Source organism: Sceloporus undulatus, chromosome 2, assembly GCF_019175285.1.
Source record: "Sceloporus undulatus isolate JIND9_A2432 ecotype Alabama chromosome 2, SceUnd_v1.1, whole genome shotgun sequence".
Taxonomy (NCBI): Eukaryota; Metazoa; Chordata; class Lepidosauria; order Squamata; family Phrynosomatidae; genus Sceloporus; species Sceloporus undulatus.
Genome location: NC_056523.1, coordinates 256935429 through 256954146, shown reverse-complemented (window position 1 = coordinate 256954146; position 18718 = coordinate 256935429).

Here is an 18718-nt window from a genome sequence, read left to right as displayed (position 1 = left end):
GTGGACCCTGGAGCCCTGCCTGGGATCAAACCTTATGGCTGCACTACTGGCATTTAACAACTGTGCCACCAGGGCTCCCTAACATGCCTCTGGTATTTAGAAAATACTGGCACAGGGACCCTTTACACACAAAAGTGAAGGTAATATAAAACCTATCTTGGTGCTTTCTGGTGATCTTGCTGCTCTCCATATTGTTTCTGGGCATTGGGTGTGCTGGTGGAATCTGGTGGGAATTGTAGTCAAAAATATCTGCAGGTTGAGGCAGACTGTATTACACATTTCTGCTACCTAAAGGATTCTTTATCTTTCCTCTGTCTATGAGAGACTAGCCAATGGAAATGCAGTCTTAACATCCTCATGAATTGGCTATGAACTTCAACTCCTTGCAAGAAAGCCCATTAAAAGCACAGCTGATAGATCACCAGGTTAGTTTCACTAGGTAAAATAAGTAGTCACTGACATTCATTTAGATGAGTAATTTTATTTGTACATATAGGTGGGTTACAGACCGCTGAAAAGCGGAGGCCTGTACCCGCCCCTTTCCCCGGTTTATTGGGGCCTCAGTGGCCAGAGCGGCAGCCGCTGAGGCCCCGGTCTGCCGCTGAGGCCCCGGCAAAAGGCCCCTTCCCCGCAGCCTGGAAAGGGGTGTCCTTGGGGCTTCAAGCCCCAAGGACACCCCGCGGCGATGGGGAAGAGGAGAAAGGGGCCGCTTGGCCCCTTTCTCCTCTGTGTCACTGGTGCAGCCATCTGAAGGCTGCGCCCAGCGATGCAAAACCAAGAAGGAGCTCCGAAATGGAGCTCCTTCTTGCGCTGCGTAAAGGGTGCTTTAAGCGCCCTCGCACAGCGCAAGGACATCACATCCGCACTGCCTCGTTTGGAGGCAGTGCGGTCGTGACGTCGTAATGGCGGCGGCCATGTGGAACGGCCGCCACCATTTTGTGTGCGCTCCACATGTGTTAGGGTTGGGGGTGTCCGGAAAGGACGCCCCTTTCTAACCCTAGCATGCACGGAGTGTGCACTTTTAGGTCCGTTTGTAACGGGCCTTAGTGTCATTAACCCAGCCTACTTACATGAACAAAGTAGTGATGTCTGGATGCTGTCAAGCCAAAAGGGAGAGAGTAAAGAAATAGTCTTTCATGTAGTTAACCAGGTAGATGTTGCATGTTGTTGCATATCACTCTCATGCACTAATATCCAGACTATGTTTCATATAATAGGTGCAGAGTAAAACAAAAGTGTCATTATGCATTTGAGCAATGTAGAATGTGCTTCATCACAGCTCTACTGGCAGAAAAAGGAATATGTGGGCAGTTTTCCTTTTGATTACATATGTTACTGATGTACTAATGCTTGACGCTATTGAATCAATTCATGTACAAACAACATCAACATATGATCTGAAGTACTGAAGTCAGTTTAAATGTTTGAGCTTTTCACTTTTAATGAGTAAGCAGTTTCCTTGTAGATGCACATGTGCGAAAGCACATGAAAGAAAACCACAGTCCCTGTGATGCAAATGTGGATTTTAGACCATTGCCTTAATTGAAATCACACTATTGGTCTCAGTTGTGGAAATAAATATAAGCTGTATAATGGCAATAACCCCCCCCCCCTTTATAATAGAAATACATTGAACTTTTGGGGAGATATGATCAAAGGCTCATCTTATTTTACTCCCCTGTCCAGAAGATCTTGGAACTTAACAATTCAGCATGCATAACACACGTAAGGAGATCCTACAATGCAGCATCCTCGTGCATTAAACATGTTATGTTCCATTGTTCTGGGTACACTGTGTTCAGTCCTTTATTGTAAACAGATCGGTACAAAGCCTGGTTCTTTTTTTTCCTTTTATGGGCTGTCTTTGATTATGGTAGTACATTTGTGTTATTGGTATTTAACAAAGTTCAGAAATCCTGTCTCTGGTTCAATGCAATTATTTGTAAGTCCCCCAGAATATAGAACCATTTCTTGATGAATCACTCTCTTTGCCTTCCTTTCTGTGAAACTAAGGAATTATTATGACAGCAGCATGAATTCAATTTGCCATTCGCACATGAGCCAGAATGCTCAATCATGACAAAGTTAGTCACTGCTGTGTAGGGCAGGCAAGTACATTACACTTTCCGGCAATTACTTCTCCCGCCTTCCCTTTTTCATTGTAATTGAATAAACTCTGGGCATCAATTTACTCATCTTGTTAAAACTTATTTCTATTATTACAGTCATTTTGTATTACTTCCTCTTCCTTACAGCAGGGAAAGAATGAAGATATTGCAAACATTTGAATGTTGTGCAAGTGGGCAAGCTGTGGTTTGGGACTGTTCAGTTTTGGCACTCTATTTTCTCCAGTTTTGTCAAAATATTTTGTCCTTGCATTTCCTAAGTTCTGGAATCTACCCAGACATATTGAAGAGCCATATACTTTTGCCCTCTGCAGTCTTTTGGGTATAGCCACAGAAGAAACATAAATTGAAAATGCATAGCCAGGATGTAAGAGAACATGGCTGACCCAAGACATTTTACTGCCTGATGCAAGGAGCACTATGATGACCGCACAAACTGACCTTAGTTCAACCCTGGCAACAGTCCATCACATCCAAGAGCATTAGGCTAGTTTAGGAGGACAGGTCATGTAGCAACCACAGTTCTAACCTTCAGGAATGGCTCTGCACGAAGAATAACCCACAAGCCACATGAAGCCCACAGGGCTATCTTTGTGCCCCTCCAGGGGGAGATCAAAATGCCCTTGAAGCTCTCTAGATCCAGGGGGGTATTTTCACTATGTTTTGGACTCTCCGGGGTATTTTAAGCCATTTAGTGAATAGAAAGTGATTTCCAAATCACTATCAGTATGTAAAAATCTTTCCTGGGTTTAAAATAACCCAGAGGCCTCTAAAAGTGGCTGCTATCAGCTTTGGTTGATATACCAGCTGCGACCCTAACTGGAGCAGGGGTGGGTGGGTGGGCTAGAAATGGTGGTACATGTGCTGGTAACCCCTTGTCTTGATTTCTGCAATGCACTCTACATGGGGCTACCCTTGTGCCAAGTTTGGAAGATTCAATAGGTGCAAAATATGGCAGCCGGGTTGGTTGCTGGTAAATCCAGATTTGACCATATAACACCTATTTTAAAATCCCTGCACTGGCTGCCAATCTGCTTCCGGGTGCAGTACAAGGTGCTATCACCTTTAAAGCCCTACATGGCTTGGTTCCAGCTTACTTGTGCGAACGCCTCCTTTCATATAATCCACCCCGTACACTCAGGTCCTCTGGGAAGAATTTATTGCAGCTGAAGAAGACCAGGTTGGCTTTAGTTTTCCAGAGGACCTTTTCATCGGCTGCTTCTAAACTGTGGAATGACCTGCTGAAAGAGATCTGTCATATCACCACCCCTGTCAAGAGGGATCTCTTCCGGCAGGCCTTCCCAGACTGACCTCCCATTAAAAAGATAACCTCGTCCGCTCTTAGTTGTTCTACTCCATTTACTCATCTTTTAACTGTGTTATAATTAATTTTAATCTTTAATTTATAATTGATTGTTTTTTGATATAGGTGGAGGGTTGGGGTTGTGTAATTTTGATTATGTTATGCTATGTATTTTTACTTCTTTCTAACCCACTTCGATCCATAGGGAGAAGCAGGATTATTATTATTATTATTATTATTATTATTATTATTATTATTATTTAAATATGGCAAAATGCCCCCATGTTTCCTAAATTTAGATCTATGTAAATCTAAATTTAGAAGGGTTTTTTTTTATGGCAGAGGTGCAACCCTCTAATGTGGGCTCCTAGTCTCTGACAGTGGTCACCTCTGATCTACCCCAAGGCTGCTTCCCAATTCTAGTGGAGATTGGTCTACCTCCTGCTTGGTTTCTACCAAACTGCACACATCCCTTTTAATACAACTTGGAATCACACAAGCTTCTTAATACAGCACTAAATCAGTGTACAGTAAGACACCCCCCCCTTATCTGTGGAGATATGTTCCAACACACACACACATCCTCGTGGATGCCTGGAACCATAGATAGTATCAAATCCTATATATATACTACAGTATATATAGTCTATGAGAAGATGGATTATAGGCCTTGTCCCCTATGGGAGACAAAGGCTGATGTTAGGAGATGGGGTGGTGGCAGCTGAGATCCCTTCCTCACAGTAGCCAAACAATGCGATTAGTGAGGTAGCAGGGAAGTTCTACAAGCACTGCTGTTTTTCCTCTACCTCCTGGGGCTCACTCTTCCCCTCCCCTGTGGAACCAATCCTATGAATACTGGTACTGAAGCTACAAAAGTTAGGAGGTAGTGAGAAAGTTAAAAAGAAGGATTTGGAGAATAGAAAAATGTATTTTTGGAAAATGAGTTTTGTGTCAGGGAAGGAAGGTGGACAAGGGGGGAAGGCTGGTCTTGTGCTCTGCCCCTTGTTGTTCTTGGCTGCCACAATTTTGTTTGCTACCATTTTCTGGCCACCTCTTGGGCCTAGATGAAATTTCAGCCAGCTCCCTTTGCAGCTGCATGGAAGTTGAATTCTCACAAAACCACCTGTTCTGTGAGGTCTTGTGATGGTCCTCTGGGTCCTTTTCTGCTCCTGAGCTGGGTGGGACCTCTGAAGACCACCTTTCTTCTAATAAACTCACCGCCACCACTTGTTGATTTGAACCCTACCTCTTTAGCAACACAATGGGATGTTGCTGGGATTCCACTGGTACTTCCCTTGAAGTGATGTCTCCTTTCCTTTGCCAGCTCCAGACCATTAAGGGGTCTTACTGTATCCACAGTGGTCATATCCTGGCTGTGTCAGATGTTTTGCTCAGGTAGCAGCATAACTGAGCTGCTATTTGGGAGATGTATGCATATTTGAATATCACCATGTATGCACATATTTGAAAATCACAGGGCTGGCAAAAGATCAGTTAAAGACAGTTGAGCAAACATGAGTGCACAGGATGTAAGTAGTGTATACACTGAGATTTAAAGGTTTTTGTATATCTGGTGTAAAAACATCAAACAAAAATTGGGATAGACTCTTCATTGATCACAAACAGGGGCACGTCACACCTGGTGAGAATGATCAAGTGCTTGCTAATAATTTATAACAAGTTGTTAGTACATACTGCATACCCTGTGCTATATTTGGGGCTCCCATAATTTCATTATCTGGGGCCAGGCATATTCTTAAGATGTCACAATGATCTTTGGAACACCCGATTAATTTCCCATGAGAAGATCGTTTTAATGACCCAGGTAACACCAAGACAAAAACTAAATGGGGACTGATCACTCCTTCCTCCCCCAGGCTCTCTGAATATCCTTTTGCACCAAGAGTCAAAGGAAGTCTCATTGCACTAAGACAAATAAACTAATCTTCCTGCCTACCCCCTGCCACATTCCCAGCCATCTTCCCTATCCATCTTCTCAGGGGTCGTCCTAAATCCAATCAATTTTTTTTGTAATTCTGAAGTTAAGACCATCAACCAGTCCAGAATCCCTTTGTCAATTCCTGAGAAGACTGTCATGTCTCAGGTGTGGTACAGACTGCCCCTTTGGGGCAGCCTGCACCTGCCCCTTTCCCCTACAGATTGGGGCCTGAGCTGCCACAGCAGCAGCCCCAGATGCCCCAATCTGCCACTTTTCCAGGCCTTGGGGAAGCGGCAAAACACCACTTCCCTGCGGCCTGGAAAGGGGTGCCCTTGGGGCTTCATGCCCCAAGGACACCCTGACAGTGGTGGGGAAAGGGAGAAAGGGCCGCTTGGCCCCTTTCTCTCTGTATCACTGGCGGGGCCGTTTAAAGGCTGCGCCAGCAATACACACGGCGGAAGGAGCTCCAAAACGGAGTTCCTTTTGATGCTGCTGAAAGAGCGCCACAAGCGCCCTACAGCGGCACCATGACGTGGTGTCCACGCTGTGCTGTTTGTATGTGGTGTGTCTGTCACGTCAAAATGGTGGCGCCCATGCAGACAGGGTGCAGCCATTTTGACGTACAGAGTACGTCCTAGTGTTAGGGAGCGTGTGAATGGTGCGTGCTCCCTAACTCTAGAATCGCCTCTGCCACACCCCATTTTGGTGGTGTAGATCCCGCCTCTGTTAGATTGCAGGATAGCACCTAACACTACTTGGGACTAGAATCTCAGGTCCCGTACACACAGGCCAAAATAAAGCTGCTTTTGGTCACTTTGGAGGTATGCTGTTTAAATGACACATGCATCTTAAGAGGCCAGAAGCTGCACCAAAGCTGTGCTCCAGTCCTTTGAATCCGCCTGGTTCCCACTTGGGCTGAATCAATTTATTTCTAAGTAAATCGATTCAGCTCCAAAACACCCCATTTTCTCAGCATCTTTTTGACATGAGTTAAATGGGCAAAAATGGTAAAAAAGCATGCCCCCCTTTTCTGAATCGATTTCTAAAATCAGATTCAGTGGGAACCATGCCCATTTAACCTGGATCCTGATCCTGATTTAAACGTAGTGGGAACAAGGCCAAGATAAAACAATAAAATCATATAATCCACAATAACAAATTCACTAGAACAGCATTAAAACTGGAGTGATCATATTAAGAGGGGGCAATAGTTACTGTGAATAGTTACTGGGAATAGTCATGCTGTGCAGGCTTCACTTTGGATTAATGGATTCAACCCTGAGCCTGGATGTTCAGGTTTCAGCACTGTCCAGGAGTGGATTTGCACAGCTAAAACCGATGTGCCAACTGCACCTGTTCTTTGGGACATCAGAACTGGTTACAGTGAGCCATGCTTTGATTACATTCCATTTGGACTACTGTAACACACTCTATATGGGGCTGCCTTTGGAAATTTTAGAAACTTCAGCAGGAACAAAATGGAATAGCAGCTTTCTCTGTGCCTTACAACATGATGTCATAGAGCTTCAGTTTTCTTCCTGTGGGAGATGGTTGTAAAAATGTACCTTTTTTCTAGCTGGAAAAATCAGTTCAACCAAAGATGTGCTTTTACAATCACCTTCCATGTGTAACCACATTTTACTTATGTTGTGTACACATGAGCATATTTTCCTTGAATTTCCTGAATACTCTTAACTGCTTTGTGCTGGCTGTGTGCCATAATAAATGTTGTTGTTGTTGTTATCATCTTCCATGGGAAGAGTACTGAAGTGCTATAACATCATGTAGTAAAGCACTGTTTCTGCTTTGTTTTCTTGTGCAATAAGGCTCTCCATCTTCTACATGATGTTCCTTCAGATATTTAAATATGCTCTCATGTAGGTTTTCCAGTTCAGGATTATTATAAGCCCTAGAGTTTCTGAGACTTGAAGATGGTCCCTGGTGATGCCACTAAATATTAGTCATGAAATACCATCCACAGTTGCTTACAGCTTGTCGTTCAAAAACCACACACAGCCGCAGAACATATTTTCCTGTTTGGAAATTAAGACAGAAGCCTTAGCTGAAGGGTCTATTCCGAGATGTAGGTGAAGGAAAACAGGATAAGGAACATGTAATCTAGCAAGATCAGTTCTACTTGGATAGGAGACCACCAATTGATACCTCATTCTGTGGGCTATTACTTCAGAAGAATGAACTGGTTGAACTACTGCTGAGTATTCTTTGCTTAAGAAAACCTTAGAAATTCACAAAGTCAACATAAATCGAGGGGTGACTTGAAGGCATGCATGCATACCTGAACACACACACACACACACACACACACACACGGCCAAAAGATGGATAGAGAGAAGGTTGTGCCCTGGCACCACAACAACTAGGAAGGAAGCAGGATGCTAAGTAAATACACAGACCCCCCCCCCAAGCCTTTACAAATTGTAGCAACAAATCAGTGGAGCCCTTGCAAAATTGTAGTAAACTGCTGTTTTTCTGCCAAGTAAGTTGGAGATTTGCATGCAAGCCTTTGCTCTTGCTCAGAGCTGAGCCCACCACAACTGGAGGATTTATGCTCTTGTCTCTTACCTAGACATGATCCACAAAAACTGGAGACTTGGGGCCAGACTGGGCCTGGAACCAAATCTGGAAACCCTACTATCATGTCATTTCTCAGGTTCAATTAAATTTTAGTTCAAGCACTGTATACTGTATTTAACTGTGTTTTATTGAAATGTTTTACTGTGTTGTAAGCTGTCTTGCCTCCCAACTTTGGGAGAAATGTGAGACCATTTTAGCATTCTTAAATGGTCCTGGCTACAGTCTGTGGCTCAGAGAGTCCTGTCTGCATTAAATCTACTTGTTTTAAAATCTGTTGCAAATAATGTTGTGTGTATCTTCCTGTTTACTACCATTTTAAAGTTTTGACAGTTAATTTTACCACTAGAAATGAGTTTGCACCCAATTCAAATAAAACCTCCATAGACAAATCTAATTCTGCTTCTTTGCAGTTGCTGTTTACGTTATATATAAAAGTGAGCTTTATTCTGCCCAAAAGGAGGATAGAGACTGAACCAAGGAAAGCCCCAAATTCTATTTGCAGATTAAATCACACTTCACAACTCACATTATTCCACAGTTCTATTCGTGCATCAACACATACATGAGACATGCATCAGTACTGAAGTCGCTTCACCCATTTCTATGGAGAGAGCTGACCCAACCATGAAAAGAACATGCACATCAATATGCTTTTTCTGTTACCACAAATGGCTTTGGATGCAGAAACACTCTAAGTCTCCTAAGAAATAGCTGGATCAGTCAGAATGATTACTAATTATGACTTGTGGATGGTTCTCCTCCTCCACTGCCAAAATTTGGCTCTTTTGCCAAGGGCAGGATTGGGAGGTAATGGGGAACATCTTTTAAAGTGTAAACATTGACATATGGATAGAAGAAATGGCCTGACAGCTCTTGGAGATACAGAATTCCAATCTGCTTAAAATATTTGTGTACTGTCCAAATAGCAAGGCCCTTGGGGTGGTTTACAAAAATTGAAAAGGACAATCAATAAAATCATGAAATTTCTCATAACAAGTAAACCACCACCAAACAATGTGAATATTAGAATGTTTGAATGCTGGGATCCAGCAATAAAACATAAGGGTTGTCTACACCATAAAAACAAAAACCCTCACTTACTTCGAATTGGCAGAAATCTGGCCATACAACAATGTTCTGCCAATTTGCAGTGGGTGCAGAGTTTTGAGCAATGGAGGGCACAATCTGCAGAAAATTGAATCTTGATTTTCTCTGGATTTGCCAGGAAAATGTGGATGAGTGTGGCTGGCAGATTTGCATTGGTGATGGGGTGAGGAATTTGTGGTGGTTGGGGTGGGACAGGCAGGGTCTAGTAGTCACATGATCATCCCTGCCAGGAGGTGACAATGCTCAAGAGATTGGAAATTTGAGTGGCTTGTTTCCCATTTTTAAGCATGCTGCATTTGTGCCCATAGCTGAGCATCAGTATATCTACTTGGTAGATGTTATACCTGAATCCATGTGCCTCCAATTAACTTCCTGGTTTAGTTTTAGTGATGGCCAAAGGTCAGTCCTCCCATGGGGGGTGGGACACAAGGGGGTGTATTGGACCAGGGCAGAAAAGTGTATGTTTACATGCTTGATGGACAGGGGGGAAATAATGTGGAATAACCATGGGCACACGGCCAAAATTAATAAAGAGAACTGGCTTGTGTGCCACCATTTTACCATGAAGCCAACCTTAGAATGGGGAAAGTCCAATTAAGTTGGGTTTTCCACCATTTGCCTCAGTGACATTAGTAACAGTGTGGACAAATCCAGGGTTGCTTCAAATCTGGAAAACTTGGGGCCCACCTGGATTTTATGGTAGGTGTAGACTTGCCCTTAAACAGGAAAATGAAGCTTGTCATGTAAATGCTACCAATGAAGGTTCCAGATGGATCTTTCTTAGGAGAGAATTTTGCAGACATCTTTGTTTCAATTTATTTAATACCACATATTCATAATCAATCTAGGAAGCTTCTAATTTTGGAGTTATTTAATCTTTATTTTCCTTTTTGTCACTTCTTAAATTGGTTTTCCTGAATGGTAAGAATATCTGACAACTTTCCAGATCATGTCATATATCTAATGAAAAAGGCTTTGACTTCTGCTACAATAACTCTAAATTTGGGGAAATTACTTTCTTGGGTTTCAGTTGCCAGGATCATCTCACCAGCACAGCCAGGGGCCATACTGGCTGGAAGATTATGGAAATCTAATCCTCAAATAACATCTCAATGCTTTGTAATAAATGTTTGTAAGTGAGTTTGTACAATCAACAATGTCAAATGGTAAAGAAACCTTTGAAAATAAACACATAAAAGTTACTAATCCCCCCCCCCAAAAAAAAACACACACATTCACATCATCCAGCCTACTTGAGGGTGGTAGTGGCAGAAAAAGGCTAGAGATATGAATTTCTGTTCTGGGCAAAGAGAAGAGTGCTTCCATCTTGCTGTTTCTTCATTTCTATGCTGTACTCAGAGGAGGGACAATGCACTCCATCAGTCCATTTGTTTGCCTGCATACAATTCATGTACTCACCTACATGCAATTCCTGTTTGCCTATTCTACATGGCTACTACATACATGCAAAGCTGTGGTTATGTCTGTACTACTCGGGATCCAGTTGGTAAGGTGAGAGTGGGAAAAGGTTCCATATTTGAGTAGTTTGTCAAAAAAATGAAAAGACATCCTGTAAACAAGCAAATCATGTTGGGTAAAAGACAGACTGAATCCTTCACCATGATTTGCAGGGAACGAGATAACATTCACACATGCTATTTCCTATTTTTGGTGTCAGGTATGGAACCTGAAGAAGTACAGATCAGGAAGATCTCTATTATTTGCTGCATCTGGATTCCTAAACCAGAGAGCCACAATTAAAATTAGCACCAAGTACTACATTCAATGTTGGACCCAAGGAGAGCCACATCTTTAGAATGCCCAGCATAAACACAGGGTGTGTCTACACTGCAGAAATAAACCAATTTGATACCACTTTAACTGCCACAACTCAATGCTATGGGATTCTGGTATTTGTAGTTTTATGAGATATTTAGTCTTCCCTGTCAGAGAGCACTGATCAATGGAAGTTAAAGTTGTGTCAAACTGCTTTATTTCTGCTGTGTGGCAGCAGCCACAGAGATCGAAATCCAATGGTTAATCCCTGCTAGAGTAGATCCATTGCATCTATAGGTACTTGATAAATCAACAGTTACTTATGTTCCATTGATGCAGTAGGCTTGCTCTGGTTGGAACTACTAATTGGATTTCAGCTAGAGTGTATTATCAGATTTAAGCCCCTTTTATACTACACGATTAGAGCACTATGATACTGCTGTAACAGTAGTGGTGGCATCCTATGGAATCCTGGTAACTCCTGTCGTGGAGTTTTCTTGGCAAGATTTATTCAGAGGAGGTTTGTCGTTGCCTTCCCCTGAGGCTGAGAGCATGTAACTTGCCCAAGGTCACCCAGTGGTTTCATGGTCAAGCTGGAAATTGAGTCCTGGTCTCCAGAGTTGTAGTTCAGTATTCAAACCACTACACCATACTGGCCCTCTAATTATAGAATACACTCCAACATTTCTCAGATGACACTGGGACACATGTAGCCAAGCAACATCAGAATGTGGTCAAGATGACAAAAGTTAATTATGAGGAACAGTACACATGTTAAGAAAGGCTGCCACTGTTTATTTTTGCTTGAGCCTGCAAGAAAGGACAACATTTCACCTACTTCTCTCCCTTCCCCCCGCTACGTTAATTGTGTGCAAACTATTTATGCACTTTGGAGTCAGTTTGCAGCAACTGAAGTAAGCTGATGACAAAGAGGGAAAGTGGGAGGAGGAGAAACTGCAATATTTTAAAAGCATCTGGAAAAGTGGGATGACAGAGGATTAATCAGGGTAAATCAGGACCCCTGGAGATTATTTTCTAATGGAATTATAGCACTATAATTAAGCAGTGTGAAAGGGTCTTTAGCTCAAAAATGTGCTACCAGGAGGAAGGACCAAGAAGGCAGGATCAACTGTACAAAATGATGGCTGCATGCACTCCACAGGCTGTATGTTGTGGTGTACCCCTGGATAAAAAGAACCTTAGTTTTAAAAATGCCTAAGGCATCTGTCACAGTTGTTGCTAACTGTTGTTTTAGCACTCAAGAAATGATTTTCCAAGTGTTAATCATTCTGTTTCACTTCATTTTTGGTGGCAGACATCATGTCGGCTCTGTTTAACTGACTCCCTCTCTTTCTCTATGTCTGTAACATGGATGAGAAGCCATGCTCCCCAGCCATAATTAAGCTAGTGTTCTTTGTTGGCTTTCCTATAACTGACTGACCAAGCTTCTCTTCTGGAACATATGCATGTTGTAAAACTTGGAGGCACAGTCATGAAACTTAAAGCTTTCTTCTATAAATAATGAAACCCAGACTCTGAGGAACCTAGACTCCAGCATAAATCTTACACACTTAGAGCTAACAAACTTTTTTAAAGAATGAGGTATAAATACTTGGAATAAATAATTAAAATAAAAACAAAGTTTTCTATTTCCCATACTCCTAATTGATTTCAGTGAAATCTACCCAAACCCTAGCTGGCTTTGGACAGCGCGCTAGGCAGGAATCACTCATACAATACAGACTTCTCTTTTGTTTTACAGAATTGCCTGGGGCTTTGTGTACAAATGGCTGCAACATAACGTAGAACTCCTGCTAGAGAGTACAAATACTGACTATGATTACACGATGCTCAATCTCAACTTGGCACTTCTGTGCTTGCATTGGCAATTACAGTTTAATTGTCGAGAAGATTCTGTGCAGTGACCTTGGGAAGATACAGAACACCTTGTGATAAAGAATGACTGCTGGAGAGAAGCTGTTATTGCTATAAGCAAATCAATATGACAGCATTGCCACTTGTTCCTAATTGAAAAAAGGGGGGAGAACTATCAGCTCTGACAATAATGATAATATGTGAAGAGGAATTATGAAAGTCTACAGGAGACAAAAAAAATGGAAGACATCACCCTTGAGCAATGTGTATTTAAGATACACATTGCTGGTGGTTTGATTATCTGAAATACATAGGGACCACTTCAGTATAAATATGCTTTGAGTTAGGGTGTCAGTTTATTTATCATTTCTGATTCAGAAACAGATGTGGAACACAGAGGAGGAAACAGCAGGCTGTCCTTAAACTCTCTCACAGGATATGTCTGATCTCATGAGAAAGAATCCCTGAACAGGACTTTACACTGCCAATTTACCTCTCTGTCATCTATGGAAGGCAGGCCTATGGCCTTTGGGGTAATTTTAAAAGACCTTTGCAAGCCATCAATTCTTACCTTTGTCAAGAGCAATCTTCCTTTCCCAACTTGGAAAAGTGACTTTTTGGACTACCATAATACCCAGTTTGCATGGTCAATAGTCATGTTGGCTAGAGGATACTGGGAATTATAGACCAGAAAAATGACTTATCCAGGTTTTCCTACCCATTCTCTGTCAGTCCACTGGGGAAGAAGAGAAAGAAATAATATGACAGAAAGAAAATAAAAAATTGGCCTCACTGTTAAGCACCCCTCCATACCCTGTGCTCTATTTTGGAGTCCTCATATTTTTATATCTCATAACTGGAGGGAAGACATTTCTGAGAGACCGATGACCCTTCAGGAACACTAGTTCAAGAAAAAAGAGGATCCTTCCCCTCCAGGTACATCCAGATAAACAAAACCATCAAATCTAAAGTGCTCCTTCCTTCCCTCAGGTAATCTGCATTTCCTCATGTAACTAGACACAAAGGACCTCATTGCATCTGAAGCAGTTAGCCAGTCTCTCTCTGCTTACCCCCGGTGGTGTTCCCAGACAAACTTCTCCATCCCTCCTCCCAGGGATATCTCGATCCAATCACTGCCTTTGTTATACTAAAGATAAAACCATCAACCAGTCCAGAATCCCACTGTTGATTCCTGGGAGAAGTCATTCGGCCTTTGTTAGCTGGCTAGATAGCCCATTGCCTAGAGCTAGTTTTAAGGTATAAATATGGTTTCAAAACCTAACCACTGCACCCACAGCCCAGCCTGCATATACACCCACACTCTGTATATGTTCTGTGTCACCCTTGTGACTTCCAGTCTGAGCTACTTCAGCTTCCTGTGGTTTTCTCATTGGACAGGCAATATAGCCCCACTGCAATCCCTAAAACCTCTCCTATCCCGTTTCCATATTTCAGTTTTGGTTAGCTTTGTATGCTGTCTTTGTGTGAGCTGCTATCTTCTGTGTGTGTGATTGCATTTTACATTTTTCTATGTCAAACCTTCTTAATTCACCCAGAACCTGAACTCCTCTCCGTTATTACTGGTATATATTGGTGCACATGGTCCAAAGATTACCCATTCCTCTTGCAAAGCTAATTTTCTCAAAATTTGAAGTATTGACAACAGCTGGTGCCAAACCCCCCCCCCCAGTATCCTTTGGTAACCTCATCCAATTTTGGCTCAGGCCTCATGGTCATATGCCATACAGCCCCTGCTCCCAAAATATTGCCCCAAGAAATACAGCCATTACTCTCTTTCTCTTTTTTTTTTTTTAAAAAAATAGAGATTAATCTTCTATACTTATTTTTTTATTTTTATTTTATTCTATGCTGCCTTTCCAAGGCAGCTCACCACCACCCACACACACACACACACCACACACACAAAACCACATTGAAAACTTATACACTTAACATTAACTTCAGATAAAAATTACAATTACAAATATTAAACCACATTAAAATCATGATGCTACCCTCTAACAACCCCATATAAAAAGCCCCCCATGATCACACATTAGTCTGCCTGTATAAAATGTTTTTTGCCTGCCGTGAAAGGCAAGAAGGAGGGGACCAGCCTTGTTTGTGGAAGGCATTCCAAAGTGCAGGAGCAGCCACTGAGAAGGCTCTCTCTCGTGTCCTCACCAGGAAGGCCTGTGATGGGGGTGGGACTGAGAGGAAGCTTTCTCTTGAAGATCTTAGGGTTTTGTAGATTCATTGTGGAGATACAGTTTCTCAGTAGTCTGGACCCAAGCCGTGTAGGGTTTTATTGGTCATGACCAGCACTTTGAATTGTGCCCGAAGCAAACTGGTTGTCCAGGAAAGTGGCCAAACGGCTAAGACCAGTTCAGTTCCCAAACAAACCGGCTTACACAGCCAGTGCAAAGCAACAGATAAAGTCTTTGATTTAAGGTTGTGAGTCACAAGTCAAGAAGTTTTACCAGAAGATTTGTCAAAAAGTCTGAGGTCCAGGGCATCCAATGGGCAGGTCAATATGGCACTCCAAAGGTCAAGGGTTCCAGAACGCCAAGATGGGTCAGCAGTCCAAGAAGCAAGGTTTCAGTCCAAATAGCAATGTGGACAGAGTACTTTCCCCAAGATAGTCAGATAATCACTGGCAACTAGGCAAAGATCCTGCAGCTGCTTATATATGCATGCTGCAGCTGTTCAGGTGTATCTGATTGCCAGCACATTTCTGATAAAGCCTCTGCAACCTTTGAAGGCACTCCCTTTCGGGTCAACGCTGATTGAAGGTAGGCATATTCCCTTGATCCTCTTCCATGTCCAAAGACTCTATCACAGGGAGACTGCGCTACTGAACCTCCTGAGAGGTCACAGACTCTGCTGGAGCGGGCATAGCAGAGCTAGGGCTGGACTTAGGCTCCACAGCTGCAGACTCAGATCCCAGGGGACATTCTAGCTCATCCTCTGAGTCCTCTGAGTCATCCTCCAGCCTGGGCATGACACCAGTAGCCAGTGAAGTTGTTTTAACAAAGGAGTTATATGCTCCCTATAACTGGCCCCAGTCAACATTCTGGCTGCGGCATTTTGAACCTGCTGAAGTTTCTGAACCATTTCCAAAGGGAGTCCTGCATAGAGTGTGTTACAGTAGTCCAAGCGGGATATAATCAAGGCATGCGTCACTATAGCCAGTTTTAGCTGTGCAAATGCATTCCTGGCCACTTCTGAAGCCTGGGCATCCAGGCTCAGAGTTGAGTCCAGGAACACATCCAAGCTGCGAGCTTGAGATTTCAGGGGGAGTGTAACTCCATCCAGTACAGGCAAGACGCTTATTCCCTGATCTGCCTTACGACTGACCATGAGCACCTCTTTTTGTCATACATTCCATTACTGACAGCAGACACTGGTTTTGTACAGAGACAGCTTCCTTGGAATCAGATGGAGTTTGGTGTCATCAGCACACTGGTGACACCCACTCCAAAAGTCCGGATGACCTCTTCCAGCAGCTTCATATAGATCGGGGAGGGGGGATGGAACTTCCGGGGCACAATTTCCTTCCCATGGATGCGGCACTTCCGGTGTGAGACTTCTCCCCCCCCCCCCCCCCCCCGGACCTTCCTGGACCTTCAACTGCCTCTCTGGAGATATGGGGGACAGAACAGAACCCTGAGGGACACCATAGGCCAATGGCCAGCGGGTCAAACAGGAGTCCCCAACACCACCTTCAAAGTCCGCCCCTCCAAGAAAGACCAGAACCACTACCTAACAGTGTCTCTAAGTCCCATCCCAAAAGGTGGTTTAGAAGGATATCATGGTCAGGGGTATCAAAAGCCACTGAGAAGTCTAGCAGAACCAAGAGGGACATACTTCTCCTGTCCAGTTCCCTGCATAGGTCATCCACCAAGGTGACTAAAGCTGTCTCTGTCCCATAGTCAGGTTGGAAGCCAGATAGATATGGATTTAGGCAATCCATTTTATCCAGAAATGTCTTACATGCTTTTTACAGAAATTTCTTACAGATACTTTACATGCTTTCTCTCAATACAGACAAGAAACCCCTTGAAACTGAAGGGTTTTTAAAAACTACAAATGCACTAGTGCAAAATAATCTTTAAAAAAAAAAGTCAGACACCCTGACACTATACGTATAGCCTAACAGTAGGGGGGCAGGCAAAAGAAAAGGTAAAGAGGAGAAATTGGTGTTAACAGATAGGGAAATCTGAGTTTTATTAAATACTCTTAAATATTCCCTAGAAAAATGGTCTAATGAAGAGTACAAAAATTATTCCTTCTAGATGATAGCACTAGACCCACATTACAGGAAACAAGAAATTGAGGGAGGAAGTAGTTTCAGCAGGTAGGAAAGTTGAAATTTTCAAATGGAAGCTGGAAGCAGGAAAAGTTAATATTTGCAACCTAAGTCACTGCACACAGAAGGTACTAGCCAAAAGACTGAATATTAGCTGGATCTCATGAATAAAAGTGGGAGATATAGGAGTGAAAACCACCACATCCTGACACATTTGGCCTGTGGGGAGAAAAACAAGTGACTTAGGGCCAGTACAGACCAGCACTAAAAGCTGCCTTGCAAGAGGCATGATGCATGCCCCAACACCACCCCAACATGCCAGGAAGCCACCCACCTGCCCACACTTAGGCCAGCTTCACAGCACTCCAGCAGCACTGCGTTTAGATGCCCTAGTCCACCCAAGTGCCACAAAGTCATGGCAGTGGTGGAAAAAGCACTCTTGCTGGCTCAAAAAGGAGTGGCATTTTGCTGCATCTTTTTGAGCCAGCAAAAAGCTGGATCGAGGTCACAGCATGTAATTGCTACAGCCCAGATTTGGTGCTCAAAGGGGCAGTGTCATGCTGCCCCTTTGGCCTGGACTGTTTTGGCACTTACTGGTTATGATAAAATTACTTACCTCCCAAAGGATAAAGCATATCCAATTTTGCTGACTTCTGAGCAGTCCATATTGGCTGCTTCTCTTGAGTTCCTTTCTGATTCATGGATAATTCATTATCTTACACACAACAAAACAGTTTTGTGTTAAAAGAGGAGGAAGCGCATTATCTGACATCATAAGTGTATTTGTGGTTGATTTTAATTCTTCCTCTGAGTTTTATAATGCAATGAACATCTTCTAATTTTATGAAAATTTGCTAAACATTGCTGAACGCTACTTGCAGAGAAGCTAAATGAGGAAATTGTGATCCATGTTATTGCAGAAACTAAAGTGTTTTATGTCAGTATTATCTCTCATTTAATACATAGTAATTTAAAGAAGCAAAGGAGTTCAAAAACAGAAAAGCAAGTGCAGTCGTGGGGGGATCTATTAGGAGAAAGTTTACATGAAGTCTGCAGTGGAAAGTGATGCTGGGAAGTGTGAAGTAGTGGAGGTGTATTGAAGGACAGAACTCTGTGCGTCAAACTAATTGCACTGTGACCCCACTATCCTGAATTTCTCAGGTGGTGGGTGGCATTGTTCCATCATTAATGTCAAAGTGAGATTCAGCTGCTAGTGGATGGCGGGTGGTTATTTCTGACATTCTTGGAGGAGACAGATCGTCTGGACACATTCCTTTCTGGATTCAGGTCAACATTTGGAGATGAAACAGCCTTGTTAACAGACTTCCTCCAAGGCAAAGGCAGAGGAATGTTATCCACTTGTTCTTTATAGATCTCATAGTGGTTTTTCACAATTAATCCTGTTACCTTATTGGATTGGCTCTGTGGGATGGGAGGAAGAGGGAAGGTACTGAGGTGGTTCTGCTCCTAGCTGTAGCCTACAGAGTGGCTCTAGGGAATTTCTGTTTAGGCCCATATTAACTGTGAGCTAACGTTTTATCTCCCCTCTGTTTAACATGTATATGAATTTTCTGGGTGAGGTCATCAGGCGTTTTGGAGTTGGTTGCTCAGTATGCAAATGACACCAGTTCCTTACTGTCAGATTCATGTGAGTTGGTCTAGTGTTGGACTGGTGCCTGGATGATGTA